Below are 15,343 nucleotides of genomic sequence, written 5' to 3'. Positions count from 1 at the left end.
ATTAAAGCCTAGTTGAGGCCTTTTTTGATCCTTCCATGAGAAATTTTGGTGATTTCTCCATGATGAGTTATAGGTGTTTCCATAAGATTCACCCATGTAATTTACCTCTGCCATTGCAGGGTTTTCAGGATCGTAAGCTTCTTCTTCAGAAGATGCCTCTTTAGTACTGTTGGATGCATTTTGCCATCCATTCAGACTTTTAGAAATCATGTTGAATTGCTGAGTCAACACTTTGTTCTGAGCCAATATGGCATTCAGAGCATCAATTGCAAGAACTCCCTTCCTCTGAGGCGTCCCATTATTCACGGAAATCCTCTCAGAAGTGTACATGAATTGGTTATTTGCAACTATGTCAATGAGTTCCTGAGCTTCTGCAGGCGTTTTCTTTAGGTGAATGGATCCACCTGCAGAGTGGTCCAATGACATTTTAGAAAACTCAGATAGACCATAATAGAATATATCTAATATGGTCCACTCTGAAAACATGTCAGAAGGACACTTTTTGGTCATCTGCTTGTATCTTTCCCAAGCTTCATAGAGGAATTCACCATCTTTTTGCTTGAAGGTCTGAACATCCACTCTAAGCTTGCTCAGCTTTTGAGGAGGAAAGAATTTATCCATGTAGGCCGTGACCAGCTTATCCCAGGAGTCCAGGCTATCTTTAGGTTGAGAGTCCAACTATGTTCTAGCTCTGTCTCTTACAGCAAAAGGGAAAAGCATGAGCCTGTAGACTTCATGATCTACTCTATTCGTCTATTCGTCTTTACAGTCTCACAGATCTGCAAGAACTCAGTTAAAAACTGATAGCGATCTTCTGAAGGAAGTCCATAAAACTTGCAGTTTTGTTGTATTAGAGCAACTAGTTGAGGTTTCAGCTCAAAATTGTTTGCCCAATGGTAGGGATTGAGATGCTTCTTCCATCAAACTTGGACATGGGTTTAGTAAAATCACCAAGCATCCTCCTTGCATTATTGTTGTTGGGTTCGGCTGCCATCTCCTTCTCTTGTTCGAAAATTTCGGAAAGGTTGCCTCTGGATTGTTGTAATTTAGCTTCTCTTAGTTTCCTCTTCAGAGTCCTTTTAGGTTCAGGATCAGCTTCAACAAGAGTGCCTTTTTCTTTGTTCCTGCTCATATGAAAGAGAAGAGAAAAAGAAAAGGAAGAGGAATCCTCTATGTCATAGTAAAGAGGTTCCTTATTATTAGTAGAAGAAGAAAGGGGATAAAGAAAGGAGACTCCAAACAGAAGGGTGAGGATAAGGGTAGTGAATTGAGATGAAGAGAGGTGAAGAGAAGTGTTAGTAAATAAATAAATAAATAGAAGAAGATGAGAGAGAGATTTTCAATAATATTTTTGAAAAGGAGTTAATGATTTTCGAAAATTAAGATAAGAAATTAAAATTAAAATTAAAATTTGAAACAATTAATTAATTAAAAAGAATTTTTGAAAAAGAAGGAGATATTTTCGAAAATTAAAGAGGGAAAAGTAGTTAGGTGGTTTTGAAAAAGATAAGAAACAAATAAACAGTCAAATAGTTAGTTGAAAAAGATATTAAAATTAAATTTGAAAAGATAAGAAGATAATATATTTTGAAATCAAATTTTTGAAAAAGATAAAATTTTGAAAAAGATATGATAAAAAGATAAGATAAGAAGATATGATAAAAAGATAGGATTGAAAAAGATTTAATTTTTAAAATTAAAATTAATTACTTAACTAACAAGAAACTAAAAGATATGGTTCTAGAATTTAAAGATTGAACCTTTCTTAACAAGAAAGTAACAAACTTCAAATTTTTTAATCAATCATATTAATTGTTAGCATAATTTCGAAAATTAAGATAAAATTAAGAAAGAGATTTTTTTTTTGAAAAAAATTTTAAAGAATTTTTGAAAATTAATAAGAAAAATGAAAAAGATTTAATTTTTGAAAAAGTTTTAAAAAGATAAGATTTTTTTAAGATTGAAAATTTGACTTGACTTGTAAGAAACAACTAATTTTAAAAATTTTTGACCAAGTCAACTCAAATTTTTGAAAATTTGGAGAGAAATAAGGAAAAGATATTTTTTTGATTTTTAAATTTTTAATGATGAGAGAGAAGAAAAAAATTAAAATTAAAACGTCATAATTGTGTTTTTCTCTTTTCTTTTTGTATCAAAACAAGGAATGCATGCAAGAACACTATGAATGTCAAGATGAACACCAAGAACACTTTGAAGATCATGATGAACATCAAGAACATATTTTTGAAAAATTTTTATGCAAAGAAAACATGTAGGACACCAAACTTAGAATTCTTTAATGCTTGAACTCTAACAAACAAAAAATGCATATGAAAAACAACAAAAGATACAAAACAAGAAAACATCCAGATCAAACAAGAAGACTCACCAAGAACAACTTGAAGATTATGAAGAACACTATGAATGCATGAATTTTCGAAAAATGGATAATAATTTTAAAAACATGCAATTGACACCAAACTTAAAAATTGACTCAAGACTCAAACAAGAAACACAAAATATTTTTGATTTTTTTTTCTAATTTTTTTGTATTTTATTTTATTTTTTCGAAAAACATATAGGAAAAAGAAAATAAGAAATTCAAAATCTTTAAGAAGAATTCCAGGAATCTTTCAATATTAGCCCAAAGCTCCAATCAAAGGGTTGGACATGGCTTAATAGCCAGTCAGCTTTAGGATGGAATTACATGCATTGTGGTGATTAGTTGAAGACCAATTCTAAAGAAGTTTGAATATGGCTTTGCAGCCAGCCAGGATTCAACATGCTTCATGAAACTCTGGAATCCATTCTTAAATGTTTTGAAGCCATAGAATGATTTATTAAAAAAAATTTTTCGAAAATAGGAATAAAAAATATTTTGAAAGATTTTTGAAAAGAAAATTACCTAATCCGAGCAACAAGATGAACCGTCAGTTGTCCATACTCGAACAATCCCCGACAACGGTGCCAAAAACTTGGTGGACGAAATTGTGATCATCAATAATGGCTCTTTGGTATGTGCATCTATTAACTCAGCACTTTCTTTCCACAACTTTGCTCAACTAACCAGCAAGTGCACTGGGTCGTCCAAGTAATAAACCTTACGTGAGTAAGGGTCGATCCTACAGAGATTGTTGGTATGAAGCAAGCTATGGTCACCTTGTAAATCTCAGTCAGACGGATAATAATTGATTATGGAATTTTGAAAATCAAATAATAGTAAATAAAGATAAAGTTACTCATGTAATTCAATGGTGGGAATTTCAGATAGGTATATGGAGATGCTATGTTCCTTCTGAATTTCTGCTTTCCTACTGCATCCATTCAATCCTTCTTATACCTTTCCATGGCAAGCTGTATGTAGGGCATCACCGTTGTCAATGGCTACATCCCATCCTCTTAGTGAAAAAGGTCCAAATGCTCTGTCACAGCACGGCTAATCATCTGTCGGTTCTCAATCAGGTTGGAATAGAATCCAGTGATTCTTTTGTGTCTGTCACTAACGCCCAGCCTTCAGGAGTTTGAAGCTCGTCACAGTCATTCAATCCCGGAATCCTACTCGGAATACCAAAGACAAGGTTAGACTTTCCGGATTCCTATGAATGCCGCCATCAATTCTAGCATATACCACGAAGATTCTGATTAAGGAATCCAAGAGATATGCACCCGGCCTAAGGTAGAACGGAAGTGGTTGTCAGTCACGCGCGTTCATAAGTGAGAATGATGATGAGTGTCACGGATCATCACATTCATCAAGTTGAAGTGCAACGAATATCTTAGAACAGGAATAAATTGAATTGGATAGAAGATAGTAGTAATTGCATTGAAACTTGAAGTACAGCAGAGCTCCACACCCTTAATCTTTGGTGTGTAGAAACTCCACCGTTGAAAATACATAAGTGATCAAGGTTCAAGCATGGCCGAATGGCCAGCCCCCAAAACGAAAACCAGGATGTCAAAATCCAAATATGGAACCAAGATATCTAATAGACTAGTAAAAAGTTCTATTTATACTAAACTAGCTACTAGGGTTTACAGAGGTAAGTGATTGATGCATAAATCCACTTCCGGGGCCCACTTGGTGTGTGCTTGGGTTGAGCTTGATCTATCCACGAGCTGAGGCTTCTCTTGGAGTTGAATGCCAAGTTGTAACGTGTTTTGGGCGTTCAACTCTGGTTCGTGACGTGTTTCTGGCGTTTGACTCCAGAATGCAGCATGGAACTGGCATTGAGCGCCAGTTTACGTCGTCAAATTCCGAATAAAGTATGGACTATTATATATTGCTGGAAAGCTCTGGATGTCTACTTTCCAACGCCATTGAGAGCGCGCCATTTAGAGTTCTGTAGCTCCATAAAATCCATTTTGAGTGCAGGGAGGTCAGATTCCAACAGCATCAGTAGTCCTTTGTCAGCCTCTTATCAGAGTTTTGCTCAGGTCCCTCAATTTCAGCCAGAAAATATCTGAAATCACAGAAAAACACATAAACTCATAATAAAGTCCAGAAATGTGAATTTAGCATAAAATCTAATGAAAACAACCAAAAAAATAACTAGATCATGCTAAAAACTACCTAAAAACAATGCCCAAAAGCGTATAAATTATCCGCTCATCATAAAACTAGGACGTGAGGTTGGATAATTGAGAGGTAATGGCTCTTGATAAATGGGATATGAATGAATGAAATCTCTTTGATTTTGATCTTCCCAGCCACAACTTGTGTAGTGATCAATTTTATCAAAACATGGACCATTTTGTGGTTCTGGAAAGTGCCCCATTTCATGTTCTTGATACTCCCACCCTCTATGAGCATAATAACATGAATCATTCTGTGGTGGTGGAACATTTCCCATGAAATTTAATTGACCAAAAGATGATGGATACTCCCTTCTTTCTTGTAAAAAACACTGTCTCAAACAGTAATCACTAAAAGAAATTGGAATCTCCATTGTCATAAATGAGAGACTCTTAGTGAGGCAATATCAGAAACAGCTAGTGATTAGTGTGCTAACAAGTAAATAAACAAGGACAAACAAATTAAAATTGTAGATAGCAACAGTAACTACTGAAATTTAAACTGATCAAAAGAAAAGAAAAGTGTTCAATCTAGTTATCCTCTAATTTAATCATTGTCAATACAAAATCAATCCCTGGCAACGACGCCATAAACTTGATACACGAAAACTTAATACAACAAATTTCCACCGGCAAGTGCACCGGATTGTCGTCAAGTAAAAACTCACAATAGAGTGAGGTCGAATCCCACAGGGATTGATTGGTTGATCAACTTTAATTGGAGGGGTGTTCTAGTTGAACTAAGCAGATTTGAATAGGGAATTGTAGAAAAATAAAAGGTGGGAAAAGTAAATAGCAAAGAAAGTAAATGGCGGAATGTAAATGGCAAAATGAGAAGAGCAGAAATTAAGTTGCGGAAAAATAAATGGGAATGGGGTGATTAAGCATGAAAGTAAACAACAGAAATTAAAGAGAATGGGTAGATCAGAGATGGGGAGTTCATTGGGCTTAGGAGATATTGTATTCTCTGGATCAAGTTCATTCTCATCTCTTCCTCAATCAATGCATTCATTGATTTCCTTGGCAATCTTAAGTGATTGGATTCCAATTCCTTGGCAACCCAATCTCTCTAAGCTTGAGCAATTGCTCAATTCCTTAATTTAATTGCTCATGGGAAGAGATGAAGTATGGTCACTGATTATAACACATGTATTTCCAAATCAAAGTGTTGGTAGGATTATATGTCACTATATCTATCCAAACCCCAATTTGGTCCAACATGAGAAAGCATTTCTAGCATGATCTCCTCATTCCTCTTCCAAGGCTCTGAGAAGATCCAATTATGAATAGCTTCTTTTCCAAGATAACTATCCAATTGGATAAAGATCGAAAGCTTTCTAGTGAAATCAAGAGAAAAAAAAGAAGAAGAAGAATGAAAACTAGTATTGATCCATTGAATTACAACAGAGCTCCTTAACCCAATGAAAAGGGTTTAGTTGTTCATAGCTCTTGGAATGGAAAGTGAAATGAAAAAGTACATTGCAACAAAACTAAAATTTCAGAGAAAGTAAATTGGGCAGAGTTACAGTACTCAATGTGTAAGCCCCCTCAAAAGGAAAAAAAAAAGAAACTACATAAAGCTAAAAGAAAAGTGCAGCAAAAATAAACAGAGTTCTGAACTCCCAGAGCCCCCCTCAGGGCCTCCCGATAGCTCCTTTCAATCTTCAACACTCTTCTATTTACACTCTTCTTCTCATCTTCAATTGGATCAAGTACTTGGATGTGGGACTTGGCCTTTTGTTGAAGCTAGTTGGGAGTTGCCTCTTGTGACGTTGATGAAGACGTTTGAAGGTTAACCTTCATACTCTGTATGGGTGCCTTTTTGTATTGAGGTTGGATTGACGTTGGAGTTCACATTGGAGTTCAACGTTTGAGTTCAAACGTTGGGTCAAACTTTGCCAAACAAGGCTGCGACGTTGGCCCTAATATTTAACCCAGTGTTGGACTCAACGATGGACCCAACGTTGGAGTGGCAATGTTTGCTCATCCACGCATGCGCGTCGCCTACGTGTGTGCGTCGATTGGCAAAATTGCTCATCCACGTGTACACGTCACTGCACGATTTTCCAATCCCAAAGCTTCAAAATTATCGCGTACGTTGGAGGTAACGTCGGACTCCCAACGTTCCCTCCAATGTTGGCACCCTTTGACCTTGACGTTGCCATCAACGTTGGAGCACCAACTTTGGCTCCAATGTTATACACCACAGTTGTAGTTGGAGGCATAGTTGAAGGTCCAACTATGGCTCCAACTATGGTCTTTTGCATGAGTAGTTGGAGGCATAGTTGGAGGTCCAACTTTAGCTCCAACTATGGCCTTTTGAATGAGTAGTTGGAGGCATAGTTAGAGGTCCAACTATAACTCCAACTATGGCCTTCCTCATGCAACATTTAGGGTGACATTTGAGGTCAAACTTTGGGCTCAAACGTTGCCTTCTTTAGTAGTTGGAGGCATAGTTGGAGGTCCAACTGTGACTCCAACTATGCACCTTTCTTGGCCAATGTTTGAGGCATAGTTGGAGGTCCAACTTTGGCTCAAACTATGCACCTCTTTGAGCATGACGTTTGAGGCAACGTTGGAGCACCAACTTTGGCCACCAACGTTGCTTGCTGTCCTTCTTCTCTGTCCTTCCTTTGCTTCTTATTACCTATCATTAACCAAATAATATGCATCAAAGTATTGCCATAATCACAAGATAATGCATCATTCATAGCATCAAACAATTCTTGCATAAATCTCATGAAAATGCACAAAATTAACCAAGTTTGCATGAATCAAGGCATGCATGAAATTCTCATCTAAGTACTTACTTATTGCCTAAGAAATGCATGAAAACTAAGTAAAATTAACTAAAAATGGCTTGTGAAACTAGCCAAGATGCCCTGGCATCACATGCCTTCGAGCTCAAGTGGCACGCCCATTGTGACTTCTCCCTTCTCCATCTCTGGATACTTGAACTAGCGTGGCACGCCCAGAACTGGCGTGCCACGCCCTCAATGGACTCTTCAGTCTTCTCCTCTGGAAAATATACTTGGCGTGCCACACCTAGCAGTGGCGTGCAACGTCCTAAATAAGGCCTTCATTGTCTTCTCTAGAGAGTTGAACTGGCGTGCCACGTCCAAGTCTGGCGTGCTACGCCCTCGATAAAGCATGAGTAAGCCCCTTTGTTCTAGTAAATTGGCGTGCCACGCCTAGTATTCAAGTGGCACGCCACTGGTGCGAGCAAGTTTGGCGTGCCACGCCCTAGTCATCAAGTGGCACGCCCCTGGTCATGTTTCCTTGGCGTGCCATGCCTAAAATCCAAAGTGGCACGCCCGTTGATCTTCTTCCTTGAAAGTTTGTGCTGGCGTCACATGCCTTCGATCTCAAGTGGCATGCCCTTGTTGGGGTTGCATTCTTCTACACTAGATCAGTGAACTAGCATGCCACGCCTTCGATCTCAAGTTGCACGCCCATTATGGTGTTGAGCTCTTCAAGCTTGGCATGCCATGCCTAGAACTCAAGTGGCATTCCCAGAATATGAACAAGTTTGGCGTGCCACACCCCGAACATCAAGGGGCACGCCCATTGTGTTGAACCTTCCACTCCCCTATGCTTAATTGAACGGGCGTACCACGCCTTCCATCTGGCATGCCACGCCCCTTGTAAATGATAGGGTTGGCGTGCCACGCCCAGCCTGGCATGCCACGCCCCTTGTGGGTCTTTAAGGATGCTCTCTGGAATGTATAGTTGGCGTGCCATGCCTGGCCCTGGCGTGCTACGCCCATAGTAAAGCTTGTCGTCCCTTCTCTGGAGTTTATAGTTGGCGTGCCACGCCTGGCCTGGCATACCACGCCCATTATGCTTCATCTCCTTGGCGTGCCACGCCTATTGAAAGCTTCATGGACTCTCCTCTAGAATTGTTAATTGGCATGCCACGCCCTGTAGCTGGCGTGCCATGCCCATATAAACTCTTTCACTTTGCTCTCTGGACTTGTTAACTGGCGTGCCACCCCCATTGAACGCTTCATGGACTCTCCTCTGGAATTGTTAACTCACGTGCGATGCCCTGTAGCTGGCGTGCCACGCCCATAAAAACTCTTTCACTTTGCTCTCTGGACTTGTTAACTAGCGTGCCACGCCCATTAGCTTGAATTGAATGGATTTCATCATATAAACTCACACTTATTCACTAAAAATAGCATACTTTTCTGTTTGATCCCTAAATTAAACCTAAATGAAAAACATACGTTTTTGTGCTAAAATTGAGCAATTTAATCCCACTTTTATTCCATTTGATGCCGTGATATGTTTGTTGAGTGATTTCAGGTCCTAGAGGCAAGAATGGTTTGGTAGAAGTGGAATAAACCATGCAAAAATGGAGAAAGCATGAAGAAAACAAAGGAGAAAAGCTCAGCCATGCGTGCGTACGCACAAGAAGGATTCAGCAAGTATGCGTGCACACAACCCACTATGCGTACGCATAGGATGAAATTTAGCAAAGTGTGCGTACGCACAGGCACTAGTGCGTGCCTTCATTAAAAATGCACGTGCACTCGCGTTTTGGGGCTCTTTTTGGTCCATTTTTGATGGCTTGAGGCTGAAATCAAAGGCTATATCAAGGGGGCAACATCTCATATGAAGGCATTAGCTTAGAGAGCCACCTTAGAATAGGAAAAACACATAGTAGGAGTAGGAGTAGTGTAGTATAGTTTTAGGTTTTCTCTCTTAGGGTTCTTAATTAGGGTTTTGTAGAATTTTATACTTCAAGTTGATTTTAGATTCTAGCAATTGCATTGTAAGTATTCCTTTAATTTCTCTTTCAATTACACTACTTGTTCTACACTTTCATATATTTTACTCTCTTTTGTCAACATTTACATTGTCTTGCAATTTTGATTTCTAGTTGTTTACTTTGATGTTTGATGGCTTTTATATGTTTGTTTGAGTTGCTTTTATTGGTTTTGATCATTTATGGTTCATAGCTTTTACCATTTTCCCAATTTTGCCATGTTTTATGTTTATGCCCTCTATGTGTTTGATAAAATGACAATCTTAGTTATGGGGTAATTTCCACCCATTAGCTTGGGAAAAATGAGTTTATGGATTACTAGAGCCATAATGTCCAACATTTAGTGATAACTCTTGGGTTGTTAGTTGTTATTGTTTCCACTAATGCTAGCTTTTTACTAAGGTAATTAGTAAGTTAGCTAGGACTTGTGGATTGATAACAATTATGCTCACTTGACTTACTCTCCGATGTGAGAGTTGACTTAGTGAGATTAATCCATCATAATTATCATAGTTGTGGTTATGGCAAGGAAGGAATTCCGTTACTCATCCCAAGTCAAGTTTTCTTTTATGTTTTGAACCACCTCTTTCATCACTTTATAGCTTTACTTGTCCATATTACATACTTAGTTCTTTTATTCCTTTATTAGTTTATTAATTGCAGTTTTGCCTTGTTCTTTATTCTCTTTATTATTTACTTTCTTACCATTCAAAACACCCCCTTTGCTTCCTTCACAACCAAAATTGTGCGCTTGTTGGCATTAGTTCCTAGGGAAGACGACCCAGGAGTCGAAATACTCTCGGTTTATATTTGCTTTGGATTGTGACAATTTTTATAATTTGATTAGGATCAATAGTCGGGTTAGGACTATACTTACAACGCCAATCCTACTTTGATGGAAAATTCCTAACTTATGCAATTTGGTCTTTGTCAAATTTTGGCGTCGTTGCCGGGGAGCTAGCCTCATGAGTGCTATATTTTGGTTGTTGTAAATATGTCCATAGTGTGGATCAATACTTTTTGGATTGTTTGCTTCTTTTTGCTTCTTTTGTTTATTAATGTCCTTAGTTTTTATTTTCTATTTTTCTTTATGAGTTGTCACCCTTGGTGCATGAAATTGTGATTCATTCTTTTCACAACACAAACAGTCCCCGGTAATGGCTCCAAAAACTTAGTGCTTAATACCATGGTCTAAACATAATTTCACAACTTCGCACAACTAACCAGCAAGTGCACTGGGTCGTCCAAGTAATAAACCTTACGCGAGTAAGGGTCGATCCCACGGAGATTGTTGGTATGAAGCAAGCTATGGTCACCTTGCAAATCTCAGTCAGGCAGATTCAAATGGTTATGGATGATATATGAATAAAACATAAAGATAAAGATAGAGATACTTATGTAATTCATTCGTGAGAATTTCAGATAAGCGTATGGAGATGCTTTGTCCCTTCCGTCTCTCTGCTTTCCTACTGTCTTCATCCAATCCTTCTTACTCCTTTCCATGGCAAGCTGTATGTTGGGCATCACCGTTGTCAGTGGCTACAGTCCTGTCCTCTCAGTGAAAATGTTCAACGCGCTCTGTCACAGCACGGCTAATCATCTGTCGGTTCTCAATCAGGCTGGAATAGAATCCAGTGATTCTTTTGCGTCTGTCACTAACGCCCAGCCTTCAGGAGTTTGAAGCTCGTCACAGTCATTCAATCATTGAATCCTACTCAGAATACCACAGACAAGGTTTAGACCTTCCGGATTCTCTTGAATGCCGCCATCAATTCTAGCTTATACCACGAAGATTCTGATTAAGGAATCCAAGAGATAAACATTCAAGCCTTGTTTGCTTGTAGAACAGAAGTGGTTGTCAGGCACTCGTTCATAAGTGAGAATGGTGATGAGCGTCACATAATCATCACATTCATCATATTCTTGGGTGCGAATGAATATCTTAGAACAAGAACAAGCCGAATTGAATAGAAGAACAATAGTAATTGCATTAATACTCGAGGTACAGCAGAGCTCCACACCTTAACCTATGGTGTGTAGAAACTCCACCGTTGAAAATACATAAGTGATAATAGTGATCATTGGCTTTGGCCCCAGAGAGGGAACCAGAAGAACCAAGATGATCTAAGAACTAGACGTCCAAAGATGAAAATACAATAGCGAAAGGTCTTATTTATAAAGAACTAGTAGCCTAAGGTTTACAAAGATGAGTAAATGACATAAAAATCCACTTCCGGGCCCACTTGGTGTGTGCTTGGGCTGAGCATTGAAGCATTTTCGTGTAGAGACTTTTCATGGAGTTAAATGCCAGCTTTTGTGCCAGTTTGGGCGTTTAACTCCCATTCTTGTGTCAGTTCCGGCGTTAAACGCCGGGCAGTTTTGAGCTGATTTGAAACGCCAGTTTGGGCCATCAAATCTCAGGCAAAGTATGAGCTATTATATATTTCTGGAAAGCCCAGGATGTCTACTTTCCAAAGCAATTGAGATCGCACCAATTGGGCTTCTGTAGCTCCAGAAAATCTACTTTGAGTGCAGGGAGGTCAGAATCCAACAGCATATGCAGTCCTTTTCAGCCTCTGAATCAGATTTTTGCTCAGGTCCCTCAATTTCAGCCAGAAAATACCTGAAATCACATAAAAACACACAAACTCATAGTAAAGTCCAGAAAAGTGAATTTTAACTAAAAACTAATAAAAATATAGTAAAAACTAACGAAAACATACTAAAACATACTAAAAATAATGCCAAAAAGCGCATAAATTATCCGCTCATCACAACACCAAACTTAAATTGTTGCTTGTCCCCAAGAAACTAAAAATCAAATAAGATAAAAAGAAGAGAATATGCAATGAATTCCAAAAACATCTATGAAGATTAGTATTAATTAGATGAGCGGGGCTTTTAGCTTTTTGCCTCTGAATAGTTTTGGCATCTCACTCTATCCTTTGAAATTTAGAATGATTGGCTTCTATAGGAGCTCAGAATCCAGATAGTGTTATTGATTCTCCTAGTTAAGTATGATGATTCTTGAACACAGCTACTTTTATGAGTCTTGGCCGTGGCCCAAAGCACTTTGTCTTCCAGTATTACCACCGGATACATACATGCCACAGACACATAACTGGGTGAACCTATTCAGATTGTGACTCAGCTTTGCTAGAGTCCCCAATTAAGCACTCTGTCTTAAGCACACTCTTTTTGCCTTGGATCACAACTTCATTATTATTATTATTATTTTCTCTTTTTTTTTCGCATATACTCTCTTTTTTTTTTGAATTCACTGCTTTTTCTTGCTTCAAGAATCATTTTTATGATTTTTCAGATCCTCAGTAACATGTCTCCTTTTTCATCATTCTTTCAAGAGCCAACATTCATAAACAACAAATTCAAAAGACATATGCATTGTTCAAGCATACATTCAAAAGTCAAAGTATTGCCACCACATCAAAATAATTAATCTGTTATAAAATTCAAAATTCATGCAATTCTTCTCTTTTTCAATTAAGAACATTTTTTATTTAAGAAAGGTGATGGATTCATAGGACATTCATAACTTTAAGGCATAGACACTAAGACACTAATGATCATAAGACACAAACATAGATAAACACAAGCATGAAAATTCGAAAAACAGAAAAATAAAGAACAAGTAGATTAAAAAACGGGTCCACCTTAGTGATGGCGGCTTGTTCTTCCTCTTGAAGATCTTATGGAGTGCTTGAGCTCCTCAATGTCTCTTCCTTGCCTTTGTTGCTCCTCTCTCATGACTCTTTGGTCTTCTCTAATTTCATGGAGGAGGATGGAATGTTGTTGGTGCTCCACCCTTAGTTGTCCCATGTTGGAACTCAATTCTCCTAGGGAGGTGTTGATTTGCTCCCAATAGTTTTGTGGAGGAAAGTGCATCCCTTGAGGCATCTCAGGGATTTCATGATGAGTGGGATCTCTTGTTTGCTCCATCCTTTTCTTAGTGATGGGCTTGTCCTCATAAATGAGGATGTCTCCCTCTATGTCAATTCCAACTGAATAACAGAGGTGACAAATGAGATGAGGAAAGGCTAACCTTGCCAAGGTAGAGGACTTGTCCGCCACCTTATAAAGTTCTTGGGCTATAACCTTGATGACAAGTCATCATATACCCATTTTTCAAGCTAATTTCACTTGTTTGGTTAGCATTTATACACTTTCTTGCATCCTAAGTTAGTGATTTGGAGTGAAAATGCATAACTTCTTTAAATCAAGCAACCACCATGAATTTAATGTTAATCATTGAGGTTTGAGCTCATTTTAATTGAATTTTAATTGATTTATAAGCCTCTTGAATTTAGTGATACTTTGAGTGGTTGTTTGGTTTATTTTAGGTGAAGAAAAGAAAAGAAAATGAAAAGCGTGGCCTAAGAAGCGTGACACAAGAAAAGGAAAGCGTAGCCAAAGAGGAGAGAAGCGTGCCGCATTGCAATGGGGAAGCAACATTGCCCTCCACAAGGGCAGAATGCCCTCTAGGAGGGCAGCATTAAGTGACCGAACCAAGAAAGGCAACTCTGCCCTGCCCACTCCAAAGGGCAGAGCACAAAATGATGCCATGGAACCAAGAGAAGCAATTTCTGCCCTGCCCTTGTGGAGAGCAGAATCGGGCTCCATGAGGAAGAAAATCAAGGAGAAAATATCAACTATGCATGCTACAAGGCTCGAGCAAGGGACCATAAGGAAGCCAAAGACTAAGGGTGACTAGCGTGCCAAGAAACCAAGAAAATAATTAGCGTGTTTGCACCCTCCCAGGATCGAACCCACGATGAGAAGGAAGGGACCTTGCCCTGCCCTTGACGCGGGCAGGGCAGAAATTTGAATGGCGCACCAACTTTGCTTCCTGGCGCCCCAATTTCCTCGTCCTGTCAGCATCTGGCGCGCGCGTTCCTTCCCTGGCGCACCAAACCGATCCTGCCCCGCCCTTGGCGCGGGCAGGGCAGCGTCCCACGCCCCAACGTGCATAGCGCGCACGCGCGCTCCTCAATTCTGGCGCATCAACATTTTCTGCCCCGCCCTTGGCGCGGGCAGGGCAGCCTCTGGCGCACCAACCTCATGCCAGACGCGCACCACGCAGCACCAAAACGCACCATGGCCGCACCAACTCCAAGCACCAAGCATCAACTTTCTGCCCTGCCCTCCACAAGGGCAGGGCAGCCTCCTGGGAGTGGTTTTTGGGCCAAAATTCAAATTAAAAATTCATTTGAATTCATTTCTTCACCAATCCAAAAGCCCATCCAAATCCCATCATCCAAGAATAGAAAGTGTATAAATAGGACTTAGTTTGATGTAATTAGAACCTTTTTAGCTACCCTTTTTAGCTACTTTTATGCTCACTTTTGAATTTTTACTTTTACCTTGGCTTTTGAATTTTCACTTTCACATTCCTTTGGAGCTTTGACTCTCTTGGAATTGTTCTTGAGAGAATTGGCCGAGAACTAAGAGGATCAAGGGAGAATTGATTGATCTCCTTCCTCATTTCCCTTGGGCAATTCTACTCTCTGTTTTTCTGAGTATTGGGTGTGTGAAATTGGGGAAATTCTGTCCCAATTCCCATTCAAACTCTTTGCACTTTGATTTCTGCATAATTAAATTCCAATTCTGTTCTTCTATTGCTTCTTCTTTAATTTTCTGTCAATTGCTTAGTTCATTCAGATCTGGGAAGGAAATTGGGTTTTAGGCTCTGCTACCTAAGCCCTTGGGATCCTGAGATCACAATTTCACTTTTGGTTCTTCTGTGAACCTCTGCTACATTTCATTTAAATTCTGTTTGAATGCTACCTGTTGCTGATTTACATTCTGCTCAACCATTTACTGCAATTTACTTCTTCTCTGTTTAGATCTTACAATCCCATTCCTCAATTCCCTTTTACTTTCTAGCAATTTATCTTTCTTGCCATTTAAGTTACTGCAATTTAAGTTTCTTGCACTTTAAGTTTCAGTCATTTACTTTCTTGCCATTTAAGATTCTGCACATTT

General features: G+C 39.0%; 1 non-coding gene across 1 annotated transcript; it reads left to right on the top strand.

The window, feature by feature from the left end:
* Positions 1-484: 484 nt before the first annotated feature.
* On the top strand, positions 485-588 carry LOC130972243 (small nucleolar RNA R71). The gene has a single exon (XR_009083435.1). It is a non-coding gene; the product is annotated as a small nucleolar RNA R71 (small nucleolar RNA).
* The last annotated feature ends 14,755 nt before the right edge of the window (positions 589-15,343 follow it).

Source organism: Arachis stenosperma, chromosome 3 (assembly GCF_014773155.1).
Source record: "Arachis stenosperma cultivar V10309 chromosome 3, arast.V10309.gnm1.PFL2, whole genome shotgun sequence".
NCBI lineage: Eukaryota > Viridiplantae > Streptophyta > Magnoliopsida > Fabales > Fabaceae > Arachis > Arachis stenosperma.
This window is presented reverse-complemented; position numbering and strand designations above follow the sequence as displayed.